The sequence below is a fragment of the Bufo bufo genome, chromosome 2, assembly GCF_905171765.1.
Source record: "Bufo bufo chromosome 2, aBufBuf1.1, whole genome shotgun sequence".
In the NCBI taxonomy this organism is placed as follows: domain Eukaryota; kingdom Metazoa; phylum Chordata; class Amphibia; order Anura; family Bufonidae; genus Bufo; species Bufo bufo.
Genome location: NC_053390.1, coordinates 30407058 through 30430225, shown reverse-complemented (window position 1 = coordinate 30430225; position 23168 = coordinate 30407058). Strand labels below are relative to the sequence as shown.

Below are 23168 nucleotides of genomic sequence, written 5' to 3'. Positions count from 1 at the left end.
TTGCACACTGGTCAGGTATATAGGTGTGCACAGTGAGGTGTGTTGCACACTGGGCAGTTGTATATAGGTGTGCACAGTGAGGTCTGTTGCACACTGGTCAGGTATATAGGTGTGCACAGTGAGGTGTGTTGCACACTGGTCAGGTATATAGGTGTGCACAGTGAGGTGTGTTACACACTGGTCAGGTATATAGGTGTGCACAGTGAGGTGTGTTACACACTGGTCAGGTATATAGGTGTGTACAGTGAGGTGTGTTGCACACTGGTCAGGTATATAGTTGTGTACAGTGAGGTGTGTTGCACACTGGTCAGGTATATAGGTGTGTACAGTGAGGTGTGTTACACACTGGTCAGGTATATAGATGTGCACAGTGACATGTGTTACACACTGGTCAGGTATATAGTTGTGTACAGTGAGGTGTGTTGCACACTGGTCAGGTATATAGATGTGCACAGTGATGTGTGATACACTGGTCAGGTATATAGGTGTGTGCAGTGAGGTGTGTTGCACACTGGTCAGGTATATAGATGTGTACAGTGAGGTGTGTTGCACACTGGTCAGGTATATAGTTGTGCACAGTGAGGTGTGTTGCACACTGGTCAGGTATATAGGTGTGTACAGTGAGGTGTGTTGCACACTGGTCAGGTATATAGTTGTGTACAGTGAGGTGTGTTGCACACTGTTCAGGTATATAGATCTGCACAGTGAGGTGTGTTGCACACTGGTCAGGTATATAGTTGTGTACAGTGAGGTGTGTTGCACACTGGTCAGGTATATAGATGTGTACAGTGAGGTGTGTTACACACTGGTCAGGTATATAGATGTGTACAGTGAGGTGTGTTACACACTGGTCAGGTATATAGATGTGCACAGTGAGGTGTGTTACACACTGGTCAGGTATATAGGTGTGTACAGTGAGGTGTGTTGCACACTGGTCAGGTATATAGTTGTGTACAGTGAGGTGTGTTGCACACTGGTCAGGTATATAGGTGTGCACAGTGAGGTGTGTTGCACACTGGTCAGGTATATAGTTGTGTACAGTGAGGTGTGTTGCACACTAGTCAGGTATATAGGTGTGCACAGTGAGGTGTGTTGCACACTGGTCAGGTATATAGTTGTGTACAGTGAGGTGTGTTGCACACTGGTCAGGTATATAGGTGTGCACAGTGAGGTGTGTTACACACTGGTCAGGTATATAGGTGTGCACAGTGAGGTGTGTTACACACTAGTCAGGTATATAGGTGTGTACAGTGAGGTGTGTTGCACACTGGTCAGGTATATAGATGTGCACAGTGAGGTGTGTTGCACACTGGTCAGGTATATAGGTGTGCACAGTGAGGTGTGTTGCACACTGGTCAGGTATATAGGTGTGCACAGTGAGGTGTGTTACACACTGGTCAGGTATATAGATGTGCACAGTGAGGTGTGTTGCACACTGGTCAGGTATATAGGTGTGCACAGTGAGGTGTGTTACACACTGGTCAGGTATATAGTTGTGTACAGTGAGGTGTGTTACACACTGGTCAGGTATATAGGTGTGCACAGTGAGGTGTGTTACACACTGGTCAGGTATATAGATGTGCACATTGACATGTGTTACACACTGGTCAGGTATATAGTTGTGTACAGTGAGGTGTGTTGCACACTGGTCAGGTATATAGGTGTGTACAGTGAGGTGTGTTGCACACTGGTCAGGTATATAGGTGTGCACAGTGAGGTGTGTTGCACACTGGTCAGGTATATAGTTGTGTACAGTGAGGTGTGTTACACACTGGTCAGGTATATAGATGTGCACATTGACATGTGTTACACACTGGTCAGGTATATAGTTGTGTACAGTGAGGTGTGTTGCACACTGGTCAGGTATATAGATGTGCACAGTGATGTGTGATACACTGGTCAGGTATATAGATGTGTACAGTGAGGTGTGTTACACTGGTCAGGTATATAGGTGTGCACAGTAAGGTGTGTTGCACACTGGTCAGGTATATAGTTGTGTACAGTGAGGTGTGTTACACACTGGTCAGGTATATAGATGTGCACATTGACATGTGTTACACACTGGTCAGGTATATAGTTGTGTACAGTGAGGTGTGTTGCACACTGGTCAGGTATATAGATGTGCACAGTGATGTGTGATACACTGGTCAGGTATATAGGTGTGTGCAGTGATATGTGTTACACTGGTCAGGTATATAGGTGTGCACAGTAAGGTGTGTTGCACACTGGTCAGGTATATAGTTGTGTACAGTGAGGTGTGTTGCACACTGGTCAGGTATATAGGTGTGTACAGTGAGGTGTGTTGCACACTGGTCAGGTATATAGGTGTGTACAGTGAGGTGTGTTGCACACTAGTCAGGTATATAGATGTGTACAGTGAGGTGTGTTGCACACTGGTCAGGTATATAGGTGTGCACAGTGAGGTGTGTTGCACACTGGTCAGGTATATAGGTGTGCGCAGTGATGTGTGTTACACACTGGTCAGGTATATAGTTGTGTACAGTGAGGTGTGTTGCACACTGGTCAGGTATATAGATCTGCACAGTGAGGTGTGTTACACACTGGTCAGGTATATAGTTGTGCACAGTGAGGTGTGTTGCACACTGGTCAGGTATATAGGTGTGTACAGTGAGGTGTGTTGCACACTGGTCAGGTATATAGTTGTGTACAGTGAGGTGTGTTGCACACTGGTCAGGTATATAGTTGTGTACAGTGAGGTGTGTTGCACACTGGTCAGGTATATAGTTGTGCACAGTGAGGTGTGTTGCACACTGGTCAGGTATATAGGTGTGCACAGTGAGGTGTGTTGCACACTGGGCAGTTGTATATAGGTGTGCACAGTGAGGTCTGTTGCACACTGGTCAGGTATATAGGTGTGCACAGTGAGGTGTGTTACACACTGGTCAGGTATATAGGTGTGCACAGTGAGGTGTGTTACACACTGGTCAGGTATATAGGTGTGTACAGTGAGGTGTGTTGCACACTGGTCAGGTATATAGTTGTGTACAGTGAGGTGTGTTGCACACTGGTCAGGTATATAGGTGTGTACAGTGAGGTGTGTTACACACTGGTCAGGTATATAGATGTGCACAGTGACATGTGTTACACACTGGTCAGGTATATAGTTGTGTACAGTGAGGTGTGTTGCACACTGGTCAGGTATATAGTTGTGCACAGTGAGGTGTGTTACACACTGGTCAGGTATATAGTTGTGTACAGTGAGGTGTGTTGCACACTGGTCAGGTATATAGTTGTGTACAGTGAGGTGTGTTGCACACTAGTCAGGTATATAGGTGTGTACAGTGAGGTGTGTTGCACACTGGTCAGGTATATAGTTGTGTACAGTGAGGTGTGTTGCACACTGGTCAGGTATATAGTTGTGTACAGTGAGGTGTGTTGCACACTAGTCAGGTATATAGTTGTGCACAGTGAGGTGTGTTGCACACTGGTCAGGTATATAGATGTGTACAGTGAGGTGTGTTGCACACTGGTCAGGTATATAGTTGTGCACAGTGAGGTGTGTTGCACACTGGTCAGGTATATAGTTGTGCACAGTGAGGTGTGTTACACACTGGTCAGGTATATAGTTGTGTACAGTGAGGTGTGTTACACACTGGTCAGGTATATAGGTGTGTACAGTGAGGTGTGTTGCACACTGGTCAGGTATATAGATGTGTACAGTGAGGTGTGTTGCACACTGGTCAGGTATATAGTTGTGCAGAGTGAGGTGTGTTGCACACTGGTCAGGTATATAGGTGTGCACAGTGAGGTGTGTTACACACTGGTCAGGTATATAGTTGTGCACAGTGAGGTGTGTTGCACACTGGTCAGGTATATAGTTGTGCACAGTGAGGTGTGTTGCACACTGGTCAGGTATATAGGTGTGTACAGTGAGGTGTGTTGCACACTGGGCACCTGTATACTTGTGTCCACACTGTTGTGTTCTCTCCTTGCACACTGTGCGGTTTGTGAGTGACACTGACACCAGTAACAGTTGGAGACTTCTGGGTTGTCAGGCTGGGAGGAGAGGAATGTGCAGTGAGTCAGCGGCAGGGAAGGGGTCAGCTCGGTGTTACTCGCAGCCCCCTCCCGCCCCTTACAGGAAGGAGCCCCCTGCCCCGCAGACTGGCAGAGCTGCTCTCCAATACCCGCACCGGCCGCAACTTCTTCCCGGGCCTCAGCCACTCCTGGAGGAACCCCTGGGACCCCCGAAAGTCTGCCCCCCGGAGGGAAGCCTCAGGGACTGGAGAGGAGACCCCCGGGGACCAGGAACTGGGACAGTTCAGGAGAGGGACAGCATGGAGCTTTTGGCCGGATAAAACAGCGGAGAAGTCTAAGGTGAGACAGTCCAGAGTCTGAGAGACCCCCTAGAGACCCCAACACACTGCCTTCACTGGATACATTGTATCATCGGATGTATCTGCAGAGGAAGAAGTTATCAGCTGGGGAGACGCATGTGGTACAGAGACTGATACATTGTATCATCCAGTATAAGGTCTGGATACATTGTATCATCTAGTATAAGGTCTGGATACATTGTATCATCTAGTATAAGGTCTGGATACATTGTATCATCTAGTATAAGGTCTGGATACATTGTATCATCTAGTATAAGGTCTGGATACATTGTATCATCTATTATAGGCTCTGGATACTTTGTTGCATCTAGTATAAAGTCTGGATACATTGTATCATCTAGTATAAGGTCTGGATACATTGTATCATCTAATATAAGGTCTGGATACATTGTATCATCTAGTATAAGGTCTGGATACATTGTATCATCTAGTATAAGGTCTGGATACATTGTATCATCTAGTATAAGGTCTGGATACATTGTATCATCTAGTATAAGGTCTGGATACATTGTATCATCTAGTATAAGGTCTGGATACATTGTATCATCTAGTATAAGGTCTGGATACTTTGTTGCATCTGTTATCAGGTCTGGATACATTGTATCATCCAGTATAAGGTCTGGATACATTGTATCATCTAGTATAAGGTCTGGATACATTGTATCATCTAGAATAAGGTCTGGATACATTGTATCATCTAGTATAAGGTCTGGATACATTGTATCATCTAGTATAAGGTCTGGATACATTGTATCATCTAGTATAAGGTCTGGATACATTGTATCATCTAGTATAAGGTCTGGATACATTGTATAATCTAGAATAAGGTCTGGATACATTGTATCATCTAGTATAAGGTCTGGATACATTGTATCATCTAGTATAAGGTCTGGATACATTGTATCATCTAGTATAAGGTCTGGACACATTGTATCATATAGTATAAAGTCTGGATACATTGTATCATCTAGTATAAGGTTTGGATACATTGTATCATCTAGTATAAGGTCTGGATACATTGTATCATCTAGTATAAGGTCTGGATACATTGTATCATCTAGTATAAGGTCTGGATACATTGTATCATCTAGAATAAGGTCTGGATACATTGTATCATCTAGTATAAGGTCTGGATACATTGTATCATCTAGTATAAGGTCTGGATACATTGTATCATCTAGTATAAGGTCTGGACACATTGTATCATATAGTATAAAGTCTGGATACATTGTATCATCTAGTATAAGGTTTGGATACATTGTATCATCTAGTATAAGGTCTGGATACATTGTATCATCTAGTATAAGGTCTGGATTCACTATCATCTACTTTTATAATCGGAGTCTATTGGATTAGTATTGGGGGGGGTCCTCCATATATTGTTTGTGCTGGAGACCAGGTTTGTGTTATTACATTGATTCCTCTTTGTTGTCTTCTGCTGTGTTTCTATGAAGTTCTGGACACATTGTATGTGACACATGATGTGTAATGATATATAGACCATTGTTTATATGATGCTGTCCATACATTGTTGCCGACTATGGATACTGGATAGTAAAGTCTCCTTTACTGAAGAAGTAACTGGTGGCTGTGGGATGAGAGGACACAGGGTTTGTTTGTAGTCTGTCGCCATGGAAACACATAGCTCTGCATCCTTTAGCTTCATTCCTGTTATTAGATACACTGGATAAATGGGAGCGGGCGGCCTCAGACGGCGGATGGGCGCCGCTTATTACAGCAGTCTGTATTCTGATCGAACAATAATAATCTAATCTGCGTTTATAGTCATTGGGAACATAGGATTAGTGGGATTGTGATGGGGAATGGGATCTAACCGCTCTACGTCCTGGTCGGAGAATGGACAGCGCCTCTGTTACTTTATGGAAGTATGGGGAGATTACTCAGCGACTACTCCAACAATAAAGTCTAAGTATATCTGATGGGGGTGATAGCACTCCAACCAAGATGATCGGAGGAGAATCCATTAAATAGCTCCTGACAGGTGACAGGACTGAATGTGTAGGACATGTTCTACAGGGTCTCCACCACTTTGAGGTCCAATAACCATAACTACAACTCCTCCGTGCCCTTACCATTGTCCAGTGCATGTTGAGAGCTGTGGTTTCACAAGGCACTCTACGGGGCCCAACATTACTAGTTATGCCCCTGACAGTCACCATATATATGGTATTGTATACACTGCTCATCCCTGGAGTCCCCACCTCTCAGCAAGATGGGTCCCATGATTAGCGCCTGGTGATCCCATCCAGCCCAGATGTCAGTGGATAGAGCCACGTGCATGCTCAGCCACCTCTCCTATATAGGGAGACAGGCGGGTTCTGCCCCACATAAGGGCTCCCTCCAAACATTATACCCAGTGGCCTCGGTTAATATAACTTAAGGATGAGCAAAATTCCTTTAGTTCTAATTTGGAAAAGAAAGTATTTCCATATTTTCCAGTGGATTATTCCATCAAATGTGAAGCCACCCTTAGCTTTATTTTCCTCTTAGAAAGAAACCTAATTTGCATATCCTTTTTCCCCAGAAACCCAGAGGAGCATTGCCTGCCCTTGAAGACTCCTCACACCTACTAGGCCCTCTCCATAAGGAGAAAAAGTACCCCCCTGAATCCTGACCAAGGCCTCTCACCTAGCTAAGCCAGTTCTCTCCGCAGTCACTCTGTCTGTCTGTTGATGAGATCCAAGTTCTGCTTCAAGGCCTGTTTACAACATCGGGCATTAACTTTTGCTTTAGAGAGAAAAGCTAATTTGCATACCCTTTTTCCCAGAAATCCAGAGGAGCATTGCCTGGCCTATAAGACTCTTCCCACCTGCTGTCTATAAAGAGAAAATCTCTTTCTTTCTCTCTCTCTGGAAAAATTCTACCCAAACAAATGTGAAGAAATTCAGATTTTACCGAATCAGAATTTTTTCAAAACTTAAGGTTTAATTTCGATTGTAATGAATTGATTCGCCCATCTCTAGACCCTGTGTACGTGGCCTGAAATTCCAGAAAGTCATAAGAACTCATGTAGTAACACCATTATAACTGGAGATGTCTGTAAATGGTATCTGTATAAATGTCACATTCTGACAGTTATACAGAGATGAGAGGCGCCACATACACTGACTTTTCCACTGACTGAACGACATGTTGCAGTCCTCCGAGGTTCTACAGCAGCTGCACTGTGTATTTTAAGGTCCCGTAATATGGCGTATAACGCCGTCACCTTGGAGTCCCTTGTCGTGTAATAAACGGGCGGCTTGTAATATTCTCGTTTACCGTAATCTTGCGCGTATTGTTCACGTGACATAATCGACAGTGTGGGAAGTCTACAGAGACACAACCCTAATAGCGCAGCCATGACCAACAGAACCAATCCACTTTCCTGACAGACCCCATTGACTTATAGTTGGGGGTTCCACGTTTCCAGCATTTTTGCGCCATTCTTCCCATCGAAACCGCGACATCACGGAGGATTTACAGGACCATAAAATCTAAAATAGGACTGGGATGTAAACCTGTCAGTCATAGGACCAGAGGTCTGGCTGCTTTCACACATCTACACAGTCACAACATCACAGTAAACATCTGCTTCTCTGCCACGACTCTCACTCTCCTTTCTTCGTTGGGGGTTATCCTCCAGCATTGTGCTAGAATGGAAGGACTGTAAGGGCCCCCATTATAAGGACTGTGGGGTTGGGGGTTGAGGGGGAAGCAGATTCTTCCCAGAATGAACCGATCATATAGATCGCCTCCTGTAAGAATTATTGATCCGGATTTCGTACCGACTTGACCATTAGGAGAATTGGTTCCTTCTGGCTCCGTTCTCTTCACCGGAACTCATAAAGATGGAAGATGATCGGGAGCGTGCCCGAAATGAATGTGTGTGAATAGGGAGCCAGGAAATATCTATGTAGTGACCACCTAACAATCTAGATGTGACAATCAGGACTGCTGGGTGACCAGAAGCTATGCAGGAGACCAGGACCTTCCTGGCCAGGGCCAATGGGGTATCTGGTCTTCTGCAACTGAATGCTTGAAGGGCTTCTGTCATCAGAAACATGGACTTACCTGAGACATGAGCCCTTGGCAGACATGAGCCCTTGGCAGCTGAACAAGATCATGGTTTTGGTCCCATCAGCCTCCGTTCCTGAATTCTGGAGTAAATTGCACTTTAGTAATTTGCAAATGAGCCTCTAGGAGCAACGAGGGTGGTGGGGTGGCTCACTTTCCCACCGCTAAGACTGGCAAGCCAGGCAGTGAAAACATATTCACGCCTGACCCTGAAGCCTCGCGGGAGCTCGTTCGGACATGTGCAGTAAATGGTTGGAGATTGCCCATCTGCTCGGTGATCTCCATCCCTTTACTGTACATGTCTGAACATGCTCCAGTGAGACTTCATGGTCAGGCGTGAATATGTTTTTCCTTCCCGGCTTGTCAGTCTTAGTGGTGGGGTGCAACATGAAGACGAGAGAGCAGGAGCAGCGAGGTGCAATGCCACTGCCCTTGTTGCTCCTAGAGGTTCATTTGCATATTACAAAAGTGCAATTTTCTCTGGAATGCAGGAAGGAAGACTGATGGGACCAACACCATGATCTTCAGCTGTCAAGGGCTCGTGTCTCAGGTAAGACTGTTTTAGGTCCATGTTTCTGATGACAGAAGCCCTCTAAAGGATTTCTCCCATAATGACACGCCCTGTCCATACACACCTGACCCAATCCGGCCCCCCATAAGTTACCTAGAATGGCTCCCACCCTGTGGACTCAAGCCCTCCGTCCCTTTGTATTATGTAAAATCAGCCAAGAATTCTGCTTGCTATCAATGAATGGAAACATTGGGAGCTGAGCCTTGATACACTGTAACAAGCCATGTACTGGTGTGAGTTGGACATGATCAGGGCAGGTTTTCCATGTCTAGATTTGATGTTTCCATTCACTGACAACAAGCAGGGATTACAAAGCTTTATTTAAGGCTGTGTAATATGTTCCTGTCATGGATCGATGCATGAACCCCATTAATATCTTGCACAGGCCATGATCCTCGAGCTCTTCTGTATAATGGACCTGATATCATATCTAAACCTGCAGCTGTAGTAGTAGGAGGAAGAGGGAGACGATAGGAAAGTATTACACAGGCACGGCCCAGTCTGCTGCAAGGTCGGACTGGGACCAGTAAGATATAGAAAGTTTCCGTAGTAAATGTGAATTTTCCGTGGCTGAAGACATTACACAGGCCGGGGGCTCATAACGTGGTGATGCTGCGCCCGTCAGGAGACGAACCTCCCCACCATGCATGGAGAAAAAATGCAGGAGATGGAAGCTGGAGATACCAGGACTAAAACTAGGACTGGCCCCTGTACATGAGAGCAACCACCAGGGCTATAGTCCTCAACCTGCATCTCTACCAGGTTCACAGCTACAAGTTCTGACACTATGGACTCCACCACCTTGAGGACCTAGGGGGCCTCCATGCCTAGGACAGGTCTTCCAGCACTTTGTGGTTGCTCCCTTGGCATTCACTCTTTATAAGAGCAGGATATAAGCCGCTCTCCTCTAGGACTCTCAGGAATAGGGGGGGGGTCTCCTGATGGCTTGTGCATGTGTGGCACTCTCTCTGAGTTTTGAAGTTGTGTTGTTTCCATAATTCTCTATTTGCATGTGTGGCTCCAAGGGGTCAGGTGAAGTCTGAGTACCAAACGTGGACTGAGGGCCCTCACCAAGCATAATCCAGCCCTGGCTGAGCGTGTGGCCTGGTTCCCATGGTCAGTCTTGCTTAGATAGATTTTGGTCCTGATAACCGTGTACAGTTTGCACTATTTTTATGCTTCCGTTGGCTCTCCGCAGTTTTTTTTATTTTTTCTCCTCAGATTTCCGGCTTTTGTTTACAAATAATCATAATTTAATATCTCAGCACAAGAGGCTGATCTCCAGAACGCATCGGTATCTGTCCGTGATACCAGTGATGATGTCATCTGGATACCCAAGCTTCTGATTATGTCATCTCCTGGAGTCCTGGATACTAGGGCTGCTGATGATGGCATCTACTGGAGTTCTGGATACTGGCGCTTATGATGATGACATCTACTGGAGTTCTGGTTACTGGCGCTTATGATGATGACATCTACTGGAGTTCTGGTTACTGGCGCTTATGATGATGTCATCTGGAGTCCTGGATAGTAGGGCTGTTAATGACGTTATCTCCTGGAGTTCTGGATCCCAGAGCTTCTGATCATGTCATCTCCTGGAGTCCTGGATACCAAAGCTTCTGATGATGTCATCTCCTGGAGCCCTGGATACCAGGCCTGCTGCTGATGTCATCACCTGGAGTCCTGGATACCAGGGCTGCAGCTGATGTCATCTCCTGAAGTTCTGGATTCTGGGTCCCCTGAAGATGTTATCTCCTGAAACTTTGGATACCAGAGCTAGTGATGATATCATCTCCAGGAGTTCTTGATTCTGGGGCCACTAATGATGTCATCTTCTGGAGTCCTGAATGCTGAAGCTTCTGATGATGTCAGCTGCTGGAGTCCGAGATACCAGCGATGATGTCATCTTCTGGAGTCCTAGATACCAGAGCTTCTGATGATGTAATCTCCTGGTGTCCTGATTGGGGAGATTGGAGAATATCATTTATAAGAATATACGATCAGTAATCGAATGGCCAACAATACCCAACGTGTGATAGCCCCCGCTGATCCTTCCCTCTGTCACTCTACTATTTCTCCACACATCTTCACACACAGCAGCTTTTGGGTGGGATTATTTTCTTGGTACCGATGACTTAGAGAAGACCCGTCACCGCTCCTGACCTGTCTGTACATGCTTCTACTCTGGAGCATTTACATTGTGCTGTTCCTCTATTATTCTTCCAGGACCTGTAACTCCTAATAATTGCAGTGACACTGAATGGTTCTTTGAGGACACCTGCAATGGTCCCACAGCTGGTGGCAGAGCGTCCCAGGGAGACTTCTACATCTCAGGGTTCAGAGGTTTATGAGGGATTTCTGGCTTCTTTCCTCCGGGACACGACAAGTTGACCACAGCTTAATGCTATAATTAATGGTGGTCAGGGCCGTGAGGAGAACATAAAGCCGTAGCGCCAACTGAGACAGTTTCCTGGGCTGCCTCTAAATATTTAGGATATTCCAGCCCAGGCAGCGAGGAAGCAGGAGGATACTGTCACCCGCGGACGCTTTTAGATTTAATAGTCCCTGGAAACATTGTTTGTGAGCGAGGACGCGATGTACCTCATTAACTAACACCTCTGACTGCATGGCCGGGAAACCCCACATGTGTGCACATAAACTACAAGTCACCGAAGGGCGATGGGGACGCAGATTTCACAGTCGATAAATCTAATGTGCACCTAATTAACAAAGCTAACCACAGCTACTTGTCAACCAAGGATCAAAATCGGGCAAAAATTGCAAAAAGAATGGAGCCAGGAGCAATTCCTGATACCAAATGCAGACCTTCTGATGCACTGCCATGTGACGCCGCGGTCTGACCTCCCCCGATCGCCCGCTCTTACTCTGCTCCACATAAACACTTTCTTTTTTCCGTTACGAGGAGGGCGCAATTACTTTCTAAATGTCGTCTGGAGGAGAAGCAGCTGCAAACTGTGTGGTGGGGGAGGGGATGCCGATGTTCTGGAGGGGGGGAGAAAAAGGTGTTGGTTTGAAAGGGTTAATAAGAACCCTAGAAAACAGAAGTGCTGCAATTTACACGCAGTCTGTTGTCCGCTGGTATCAGCCGTCAGGTCTTAGGGCTCATGCACGCAACCGTTGGATGTTTTTTACCGGTCTGCAAACTGTGCATCCGCAAAACACGGATAGCGGCTGTGTGCAGGACAGAACGTCCGGCCCTTGTCCGTAATGCGGTCAATAATAGGACATGTTTAATAATTTTGCGGGGCTGCGGAGCGGACATTCGGATGCGGATAGAACATGGTGTCCTGTCCACATCTTTTGCTGCCCTATTGAAGTGAATGGATCTGCATTTGACCGGCGAACAAAAAATACGTTTTTGTGAATGGCCCCTTATGCAAATTTTGCTTCTATTTTAGATCCGTTATTTTAAATGGAAAAAAAAAAAAAAAGCTTATGTGACTGCGGAGCCTTAGTGGTATACGTATAGCAGTGACCGCGCTGGGGACTCTCCGTAGACGATCTGCTATATTCAGGGGGCGGTGATCGGCAGGATTGAGGCAATGCATCCTGGGAAATGGAAGCAGATAACCCGGGTCTGTAATCTTGTGCAGGGGAGGCTGAGGGGGCCACATATGGGGGTACAGACGCTTCAAGCTGTGAGAATGAAGGGCCATGTAGCAGCACTATCTGGAGGTGCACTATACGGCAGTACACTATATACCGTGCACTATATGGCAGTACATTATATGGTGGGGTACTATGTGGCAGTCACTATCTGGAGGTGCACTATATGGCAGTACACTATACACTGCGTGCAGAATTATTAGGCAAATGAGTATTTTGACCACATCATCCTCTTTATGCATGTTGTCTTACTCCAAGCTGTATAGGCTCGAAAGCCTACTACCAATTAAGCATATTAGGTGATGTCCATCTCTGTAATGAGAAGGGGTGTGGTCTAATGACATCAACACCCTATATCAGGTGTGCATAATTATTAGGCAACTTCCTTTCCTTTGGCAAAATGGGTCAAAAGAAGGACTTGACAGGCTCAGAAAAGTCAAAAACAGTGAGATATCTTGCAGAGGGATGCAGCACTCTTAAAATTGCAAAGCTTCTGAAGCGTGATCATCGAACAATCAAGCGTTTCATTCAAAATAGTCAACAGGGTCGCAAGAAGCGTGTGGAAAAACCAAGGCGCAAAATAACTGCCCATGAACTGAGAAAAGTCAAGCGTGCAGCTGCCAAGATGCCACTTGCCACCAGTTTGGCCATATTTCAGAGCTGCAACATCACTGGAGTGCCCAAAAGCACAAGGTGTGCAATACTCAGAGACATGGCCAAGGTAAGAAAGGCTGAAAGACGACCACCACTGAACAAGACACACAAGCTGAAACGTCAAGACTGGGCCAAGAAATATCTCAAGACTGATTTTTCTAAGGTTTTATGGACTGATGAAATGAGAGTGAGTCTTGATGGGCCAGATGGATGGGCCCGTGGCTGGATTGGTAAAGGGCAGAGAGCTCCAGTCCGACTCAGACGCCAGCAAGGTGGAGGTGGAGTACTGGTTTGGGCTGGTATCATCAAAGATGAGCTTGTGGGGCCTTTTCGGGTTGAGGATGGAGTCAAGCTCAACTCCCAGTCCTACTGCCAGTTTCTGGAAGACACCTTCTTCAAGCAGTGGTACAGGAAGAGGTCTGCATCCTTCAAGAAAAACATGATTTTCATGCAGGACAATGCTCCATCACACGCGTCCAAGTACTCCACAGCGTGGCTGGCAAGAAAGGGTATAAAAGAAGAAAATCTAATGACATGGCCTCCTTGTTCACCTGATCTGAACCCCATTGAGAACCTGTGGTCCATCATCAAATGTGAGATTTACAAGGAGGGAAAACAGTACACCTCTCTGAACAGTGTCTGGGAGGCTGTGGTTGCTGCTGCACGCAATGTTGATGGTGAACAGATCAAAACACTGACAGAATCCATGGATGGCAGGCTTTTGAGTGTCCTTGCAAAGAAAGGTGGCTATATTGGTCACTGATTTGTTTTTGTTTTGTTTTTGAATGTCAGAAATGTATATTTGTGAATGTTGAGATGTTATATTGGTTTCACTGGTAAAAATAAATAATTGAAATGGGTATATATTTGTTTTTTGTTAAGTTGCCTAATAATTATGCACAGTAATAGTGACCTGCACACACAGATATCCCCCTAAAATAGCTAAAACTAAAAACAAACTAAAAACTACTTCCAAAAATATTCAGCTTTGATATTAATGAGTTTTTTTGGTTTATTGAGAACATGGTTGTTGTTCAATAATAAAATTAATCCTCAAAAATACAACTTGCCTAATAATTCTGCACTCCCTGTATACTGTGCACTATATGGCAGTACATTATATGGTGGGGTACAATGTGGCAGTCACTATCTGGAGGTGCACTATACGGCAGTATACTATATACAGTCCATGCTCCAGGCAGAAAAACGATACCAGCCCCAGGCATATAGCTATAACGGCGCTCAGGATAATTTTTACAGGATCAGTTTTTTTCTTTATCTTCTGTTCTTCCGATGGATCAGAAGAACGTAAAAATAAACGGTAAAGTGAACCCGGGTAGATAATACCGTACGTACCCCAAGTGTCACCTGTACCCCAAGTGTTAGTCCGTGTTTTGTCCTCCTAGTTACCATTGGGGGGCTTTTCTGGATACATACAGTCAGGACTTCTCTAACCACAGTGGACAGGAACCCCCATTGCCACCATTTTTAACGCTGCTCCAGCACCCCTCCCCTGCTGAACCTGCTAGTAATGGGGGGTGTCACATTCGGCATGACTGAAAAGACAGGAGTTGGGAGCCCATCAATGCTCCTCACTCTCCTCTGCAGGTCCTGTTACTGAGGAAGGCCCTGTGGTCACATTACCATACTTGTGTAGGTCCTCAAACCAAAGAGCAGAGCTGCAGAGCTTCACACAGAAGGAGATGATGAGCTGTCTGTATTTATTGTGGGATCTAATGTGGAGACCCTGTCTGTATTCATTGCGGTGGATCTTTTTGGGGTACAGCGTGTGGTGTAGATATCTGTGTTGGAGGGAAAAAGGTTGCACAGATGAACCTCTCGTTAGTCTTCACTACCCGGTGGTGTAGGGTCTTTCAATCCAAGACGGTGGAGTTCCCAAACCAAGTAGTGATGTGGCTGCTCAGGATGCTCTCGATGGGCCCTCTGTGGAAGATATTGAGGAAGGGAGTTGAAAGGTGGGCAGTCTTCAGCCTTGAGAAAGTATAGGCATTGCTGTGCTTTCTTGCAAATAGAGGTGATATTGAGGGACAAGGTGAGATTCTCCTCTAGATGGACACCCAGGGAGTCGACGTTCTTGACAATCGCAACAGAAGTGCAGCAGATGTTCAGTGGTGAAAGTGATCTCCCGAAATCAACAACCATCTCCTTCGTCTTGTCTACGTTCAGAGACAGGTTGTTGGCTTTGCACCAGCTCGTTAGCTGTTCCATCTCTTCTCTGTAATCCGACCTATCACTCTTGCTGATGAGACACACCATGGTTGTGTCGTCCGATGTGGTTTCAGTTGTACTTTGCTGTGCAGTCCTGGGTTAGCAGAATGAACAGCAGTGGGCTGAGCACACATCCCTGCGGGGCCCCAGCGCTTAGCTTCACAGGTCCAGAGATGTTCCTGCCATCCAATGTAGACTGTTTGGGTCTTTCAGTCAGGAAGTCCAGGATCCATTTTCAAAAGGTTGTATTAGGTTTTATGGAACGATGGTGTTGAAAGCCACACTGAAGTCTGTCTGTAAACAGCATCGAGACGTACCTGTCCTTCTTTTCCAGGTATGTGAGAGCCAGGTGTGGCATCATCCATAGAGTGGTGGATGCAGTTAAGATGGCAGTAGGGACTTGATATGCTTTATGATGAGCCTCTCTAGGCACTTCCATAACTGTAGACGTGCAACGGGACATTCATTAAGGCAGGACACTTGTGACTTCTTCGGCGTGAGCACAATGATTGTTGCCTTGAGGCACTTCAGGACAGGGATGCTGTTCAGAGAGATGTTGAAGATGTCCGTGAGGACCTCTCGATAGTTGATGTACACACTCACACACTTCACTTGAATGGGGCTGAGCTGCTCCTAGGCCACACGAATGATGAACGTGTCACACGAATGATGAACGAAAAGCAGCGAGAAGGCTGTGGCGTTCACTGGAGTGCTACTGCCTTCTCGAACAGCTGATCTGCGCCCCCCCCCCCCCCCCCCCCCCCCCCGGTGTCGGACCACCACCGATCAGATACTGATGACCTATCCTGATCTAGGTCATCAGTAAAAAAAAATCTCAGAAAACCCCTTTAGTTTCTCAGACCATGCATAGAATTTGTGTAGCACGTCTGGAAGGGAGATATCCTTGTCAAAGACAGGTGGTGCTGTCGGTGATAGCTTGGATGCCCTGCCACAGTCTCTGCGTGTCTCTGCTGTTCCTACAGTGGCTGTGGATAGCTTGACCATGTGCCCACTTTGTTCCCTGATTGCCTTAGACCAGGGATGTTCAACCTGCGGCCCTCCAGCTGTTGCAAAACTACAACTCCCAGCATGCCCTAATAGCTGTAGGCTGTCCAGGCATGCTGGGAATTTGGCAACGGCTGGAGGGCCGCAGGTTGGGCATCTCTGCCTTAGACAATCTAGACCTCCCTATTCTGAGGGCTCCTTTGTCACCTGTTTTGAAGTTGGCATTTCGGGACCTCAACATGGCACACACTCCTGCCAACATCCATGGTTTATTAGGAAGAATAGTGATTGATTTGGAAACCGTGATGTCATCAGTGAACTTGCTAATATATCAGGTCACTGTGGTCATATACCCATCCAAGTTCACACAGCCGTCATATGTTGCAGCCTTTCTAAACATCTCCCAGTCTTTCAGTGTGGAGATGGCTCCTTCTGGCCAGATTCTCACCTGCTTCCAGACCAGTCTAGAGCATCTTACTAGTGGCCTGTAGGCTGGAATCAGCCAAGCTTGGTCGAAGTGTCCGAGGTGGGGGTCGGCCGCCCACCCTATATGCTCTGGGGTATTTGTGTATACAAGGTCCAGTTTGTGGTCTATATTTATTATGGGGGTCTGGTTTGGGGTCTGTATTTATTCTGAGGGTCTGGTTTGGGGTCTGAATTCATTCTGGGGGTCTAGTTTGAAGTCTATATTCATTGAGGGGGTCTGGTTTGAGATCTGTATTCATTCTGGGGGCCTGGTTTGCGGTCTGTATTTATTCTGGGGGTCTCGGTGAGGTCGATATTAATTTGGAGGTTCTAGTTTGGGGTCTGTATTCATTCTGGGGGTCTGGTTTGAGGTCTGTATTCATTCTGGGGGTCTAGCTTGGGGTCTTTTTTCATTCTGGGGGGTCTGGTTTTGGGTCTATTCATTCTGGGGGTGTAGTTTGGGGTCTGTATTCATTATGGTGATCTAGAGTGGGATATGCATTCACTCTGTGGGTTTGGTTTGGTGTCTGTATTCATTTTGGGGTCTGGTTTGAGGTCTGTATTCATTCTGGGGGTCTAGTGTAGGGTCTGTATTTATTCTGGGGGTCTAGTGTGGAGTATGTATTCAATCTGGGGATCTGGTTTGGGGTCTGTATTCATTCTGAGGGTCTAGTGGGGGGTCTGTATTCATTCTGGGGGTCTAGTTTGGGGTTTGTTTATTTCGGTATCTGCATTACTCTTGGGCTGCTGTAGACCCAATGTATGGGATAGAGCAGTCTACTATCCTGGGGCTGGGACCGTTCATGAAGCTTTTCCACTGGGCCCCCCAGTGTGCTATTACGGCCGTGTATACAGCACTCCTGTGACTGCACGGACGCTCTCTATATACCGGATGTCATCTGTGTATTAGATTCCACTTTATAAACAGCAGACTTCTCAGGAATCGAAAGTCTAAAGCGAAAATTCCTAAAGACAAGCAGAGGCCATGAGTTGGGGAAGCGTCACGTCCTTTCTCCTCCAGTATCTGTCCTGTCTCCGATGTGAGGGTGTCTTATAAGCACCTTGCGTTGACTCCCGTGACCTCCCACTTACAGAGCTGGATGACATGTTTGCCTTTACTTGGAGATCTGGGCACTAGTTTCCTGCCCGTACATGGAAGAGACGTGGGACCCGTTACACGGAGGAGGATTTATCGCTGTAAACACAGGAGCCCGATGTCTAGGGGCCACGCTCATACCTGACTGTACAATGAAATGCTCCATCAGCCTTGCAGACATTAACCCCTTAGCTTCTAGCAGGTTGGATCCTACTCTGTCATGTCTGCTCCTTTTAATGGGGTTAGTTACGAAAGTTGAAAACATTATATTTTGATGTTGGCCCATCTTGATGTTCTGCAGGAGCTTGGCATGGACTCTCTGGTGAGAGTCTTAATGATAAAACTTCTGGCCGGTATCTGACAGGCCTTTGTATTCATGTCTGGTGAAGGATATAAGCAGAATGTAGTTTGAGGATCCCAATGCAAAATCTGTACCTGGACCCCTAATCATCACATGCCATCTGAAATTACCGCTGCCCTCTAGGCCAGTTCTAACGGCTCAGGAACGGTACTGGATGTAGACATATCCCATGTGCCTTCTCTAATGTGGTGGAGAGTAGATGGCCGGTTCAGCCTAAAGTTCTTACATCAGAGACTCTGGTGCTTGGAGCATGCTCCATAACTGTTGAGGTATTCCCCCAGCTGTCCTCCAAACCTCCACCCTTGTCCCCCAGCTCTAGTTTCTAAAAAACAGAGATATTGACATATTTGGGGTGTTCCAGCAATGTTGTGTCCTGTATCCTTGAATTTGAAGCCTCTGTGAACCTGCTACCCCCCAGTTTCCCTCTCTTTCTGTATACACAGCTGTCACTACTTGCAAAACCCCCTGTGGACCCGACATCAGAGCAGATGATGAGATCTTTTATGAGGCCGTAAATCTGTCCAGTGTGGAATTCATGGCTTGATGCAGCCTCTCCATAGACTCAGCAGAGGAGCTGGGTACAAATCACGAGAGCCAGAGTTTATATAAAGACAGAAGGAAGTATTACACATCAGGTCACATTCCTCAGGGTTATAAATATCACCATTCAGGCGACAAACTCTGGAAAAAGCAGAAACTTTTGGTGGAGTATTTTTACATTTCTGTACTTTTAGTAGATGGAGATGGATTGATGTGAGGTCTTCAGGAAGGGAAATCCAGTCATGGCCAACATTGTCCTCACTGGGAAAGAACGCCCTGGTTTTGGGGAAATTCCTTCTTCTTGATTGTCAGGTTTATCAGGGAAGTAACAAGGCTGATTATGGTCCAGGCTAGACACCGAAGTCCAAAGGCAGCCATGAATGGCCAGGCGTGTGACTGACACTGGTGGTCTCATTGACATCAGCCCATCTTCAAACCATCATCGAGGTCTGTTCATAGACAGTGCTTTTTATAGATTGCTTCACCCAGTCTCATCAAGTCCTATTGTCCATGTGTGGGTCCATCTTGTGCTGCTGGTGACCACAAGCCATGATCTCCAAGCACAGGAATATGGTAAAAAAGAGCCCGAGTGCAAAGCTGTAATCATACTACTGCAGCCACCATGAATACACATCTGAATGATGATCGCAGTGTACAGGAATATCTCACTGTACATAGAATAGAAGGGGTCTTTTGGAGAAAAACAACATGGCTTTGACCTCCTAGTCAATTCACTACAACTCTCATTGCAGGCCAGGTAGAAGGTCCTCAGACTGGTTCTCCTCTTTGTTTGGTAATGTTATGGTGGTTATGATCCAAGCTTAGGGTTCCCCATGGGAAAGGTCAAGGAGAAATCCTTGATCGAGGGCCCCCTTTTCTCCATGGGTCTAAATTTATGTTCCACAAACTTCAGTCCATATGTCGGACATCCTGTCTGGAAGTGGACTCTCCAGTAATCAGTGGTGTGAGGTGACAGATCTCCAGGACTTCGGTTGTATTGTGATTGGATTACGCTCATGAAGATGACACTTGGCGGGTTGGTTGTGCTTGTCGGGAAGTTCACTAAACCTTGAGTCTGTTTTCAGGATGGATTAAAATGCACAGGTGGAGCCTTACTCATGTCATGCCCAGGACATCTATGACAGATGAGTCTCTTGGGTTTGGCAGAGTTTGCCGGGATTGGGGGGGTGGGGGCTGCTTGTAATTTTTTTCACCTCACTTATTTGCAGACAGTGGACACAATAGTTCAGTTCCCATTAGTAGAACAATTCATATTTAATTTCTTCACTTCAGAGACCCAGTGACTAGTGATCTGAACGGCTTGGCGTGATGAGGAATAGCAGGGAGCACAGGAGGCCGCATACATTAGATGGAAGATCGGCGACCAGCCATTGAGTTAGCGATCGTACGGTGAATTATCATTCTCTGATGCAGCCGTACACAGTATAGTCCATATCAGCTGTTACAGCATACATTCTGAAATTTCACCCGAATAACAATTGTTTCTGATGGAACCGTCTATTTTGATTGACTTTAGGCGTAAGCTGGCCATACACATTAGATGTATATCAGCCAACTATGAACTGAGTATGGGGGTTCCCGACTCTTAGATGTTGGTGTTGACAAGGGTGAGGTAGTTGGATTTCAATATGCCCAGTCCTTTTGTTCTACAGGAGATTAGATGTGGCAAGTCTGGAGAAGATGGGCCTGGAGGGGGCAGAGGAGTCTGGAGAGGAAAGAGGAGGCTGGAGAAGACAGAGGGGCCTGGAGGGGACAGAGGAGTCTGGAGATGAAAGAGGAGTCCGGAGAAAACAGAGTGCCCTGGAGGGGGCAGAGGAGTCTGGAGAGGAAAGAGGAGGCTGGAGAAGACAGCGGGGACTGGAGGGGGCAGAGGAGTCTGGAGAGGAAAGAGGAGGCTGGAGAAGACAGAGGGGCCTGGAGGGGGCAGAGGAGTCTGGAGACGAAAGAGGAGTCCGGAGAAGACAGAGGGGCTTGGAGAGGGCAGAGGAGTCTGGAGGAAAGCAGAGGAGTCTGGAGGTGGACAGAGAAGTCTAGAGAGGAAAGAGGAATCCGGAGAAGACAGAGGGGCCTGGGGAGGGCAGAGGAGTCTGGAGGAGAGCAAAGGAGTCTGGAGGTGGACAGAGAAGTCTAGAGAGGAAAGAGGAGTCTGGAGGAGAGCAGAGTGGTCTGGAGGTGGACAGAGAAATCTAGAGAGGAAAGAGGGTCTGGAGGAGAGCAGAGGGACTGGAGGAAAGCAGAGGGATCTGGAGGGCCAGCGGAATCTGGAGAGGTCATAAGTGTCTGAAAAGGACAGAGCGGTCTGGAGGAGAGTAGAGGAATCTGGAGGTGGACAGAGGAGTCTGAAGAGGACAGCGCAGTCTGGAGGAGACAAAGAATTCTGAAGGGGACAGAGGTACCTGGACGGCAAAGGAGTCTGGAGGAGACAGAGGGGTAAAATAGTAACATAGTTTAAAAGGCTGAAAAAATCCCTCCGTCCATCCAGTTCAGCCTGTTATCCAGAAGAAGGCAAAAAAAAAAAACTGTGAGGTAGAAGCCAATTTTCCCCACTTTAGGAGAAAAAATTCCTTCCCGACTCCAATCAGGCATCAGAATAACTCCCTGGATCAACGACCTCTCTCTAGTAGCTATATCCTGTAATATTATTACGCTCCAGAAATACATCCAGGCCCCTCTTGAATTCCTTTATTGTACTCACCATCACCACCTCCTCAGGCAGAGAGTTCCATAGTCTCACTGCTCTTACCGTAAAGAATCCTCTTCTATGTTTGTGTACAAACCTTCTTTCCTCCAGACGCAGAGGATGTCCCCTCGTCACAGTCCTGGGGATAAATAGATGATGGGAGAGATCTCTGTACTGACCCCTGATATATTTATACATAGTTATTAGATCTCCCCTCAGTCGTCTTTTTTCTAAAGTGATAACCCTAATGTGCGCTGCCTCTGTGGTAGGTCCGGGCCGGTTATACCCACTTGATAGTTCGGAGTACTCTACATCCCCACAGGAGGATCAGTACCCTAACCTAGACCTGCAGGTTACAGAGATCTAAATCAGATGCAATGTAATACATTGTAGCAAACCCTCAGCTGTGTGAGCATTAAACGGATCTGATGATCTTTCAGCAGAGCTCACTTGTTCTATTTCAGAGGCTGAAACGCGATAGTCACACTTTCTACTGCCCATAATCCCTTATCTCTGTCATCTGAGGGCAGATTAAATGCTCACCTGTTTAGGGATATGATGACATCATCAGTGTGTGTGTGCGGGGGAGGGGGGATGTGAGGCAGTTACGGTTCTATAGGTGACATTTATCTGGAAGGTGTAGTCACATCTCTTCTATTTCAGGTAACTCCCTGCAGATCTGGTGCCCTGTGCCCCCTCCTCACCAGCTGTGAGCCTATGCCTTGTGTCCCATCCTCACCAGCTGTGACCCTATACCCTGTGCCCCCTCCTCACCAGCTGTGACCCTGTGCCCCCTCCTCACCAGCTGTGACCCTAGGCCCTGTGCCCCCTCCTCACCAGCTGTGACCCTATGTCCTGTGTCCCCTCCTCACCAGCTGTGACCCTATAACCTGTGCACCATCCTCATCAGCTGTGACCCTAGGCCCTGTGCCCCCTCCTCACCAGCTGTGACCCTATGCCCTGTGCCCCATCTTCACCAGCTGTGACCCCGTGCCCTGTGCCCCTCCTCACCAGCTGTGACCGCATGCCCTGTGCCCCCTCCTCACCAGCTGTGACCCCATGCCCTGTGCCCCCTCCTCACCAGCTGTGACCCTATACCATGTGCCCCTCCTCACCAGCTGTGACCCTGTGCCCCGTCCTCACCAGCTGTGACCCTGTGCCCCCTCCTCACCAGCTGTGACCCTATGCCCTGTGCCCCCTCCTCACCAGCTGTGACCCTAGGCCCTGTGCCCCCTCCTTACCAGCTGTGACCCTATGCCCCCTCCTCACCAGCTGTGACCCTATGCCCTGTGCCCCCTCCTCACCAGCTGTGACCCTAGGCCCTGTGCCCCCCTCACCAGCTGTGACCCTATGCCCCCTCCTCACCAGCTGTGACCCTATGCCCTGTGCCCCCTCCTCACCAGCTTTGACCCTATTCCCTGTGCCCCCTCCTCACCAGCTGTGAGCCTATGCCTTGTGTCCCATCCTCACCAGCTGTGACCCTA

At 47.1% G+C, this 23168-nt stretch overlaps 1 protein-coding gene across 1 annotated transcript in view; it reads left to right on the top strand.

The window, feature by feature from the left end:
- Window positions 1–4066: 4066 nt before the first annotated feature.
- Window positions 4067–23168, top strand: part of IL11RA (interleukin 11 receptor subunit alpha) — a 90173-nt gene continuing 71071 nt past the window's right edge. Inside the window, exon 1 of the mRNA XM_040420840.1 lies at window positions 4067–4338. The gene's annotated coding sequence lies outside the window, so the exon portion shown is untranslated. The remainder of the gene's footprint in view (window positions 4339–23168) is intronic.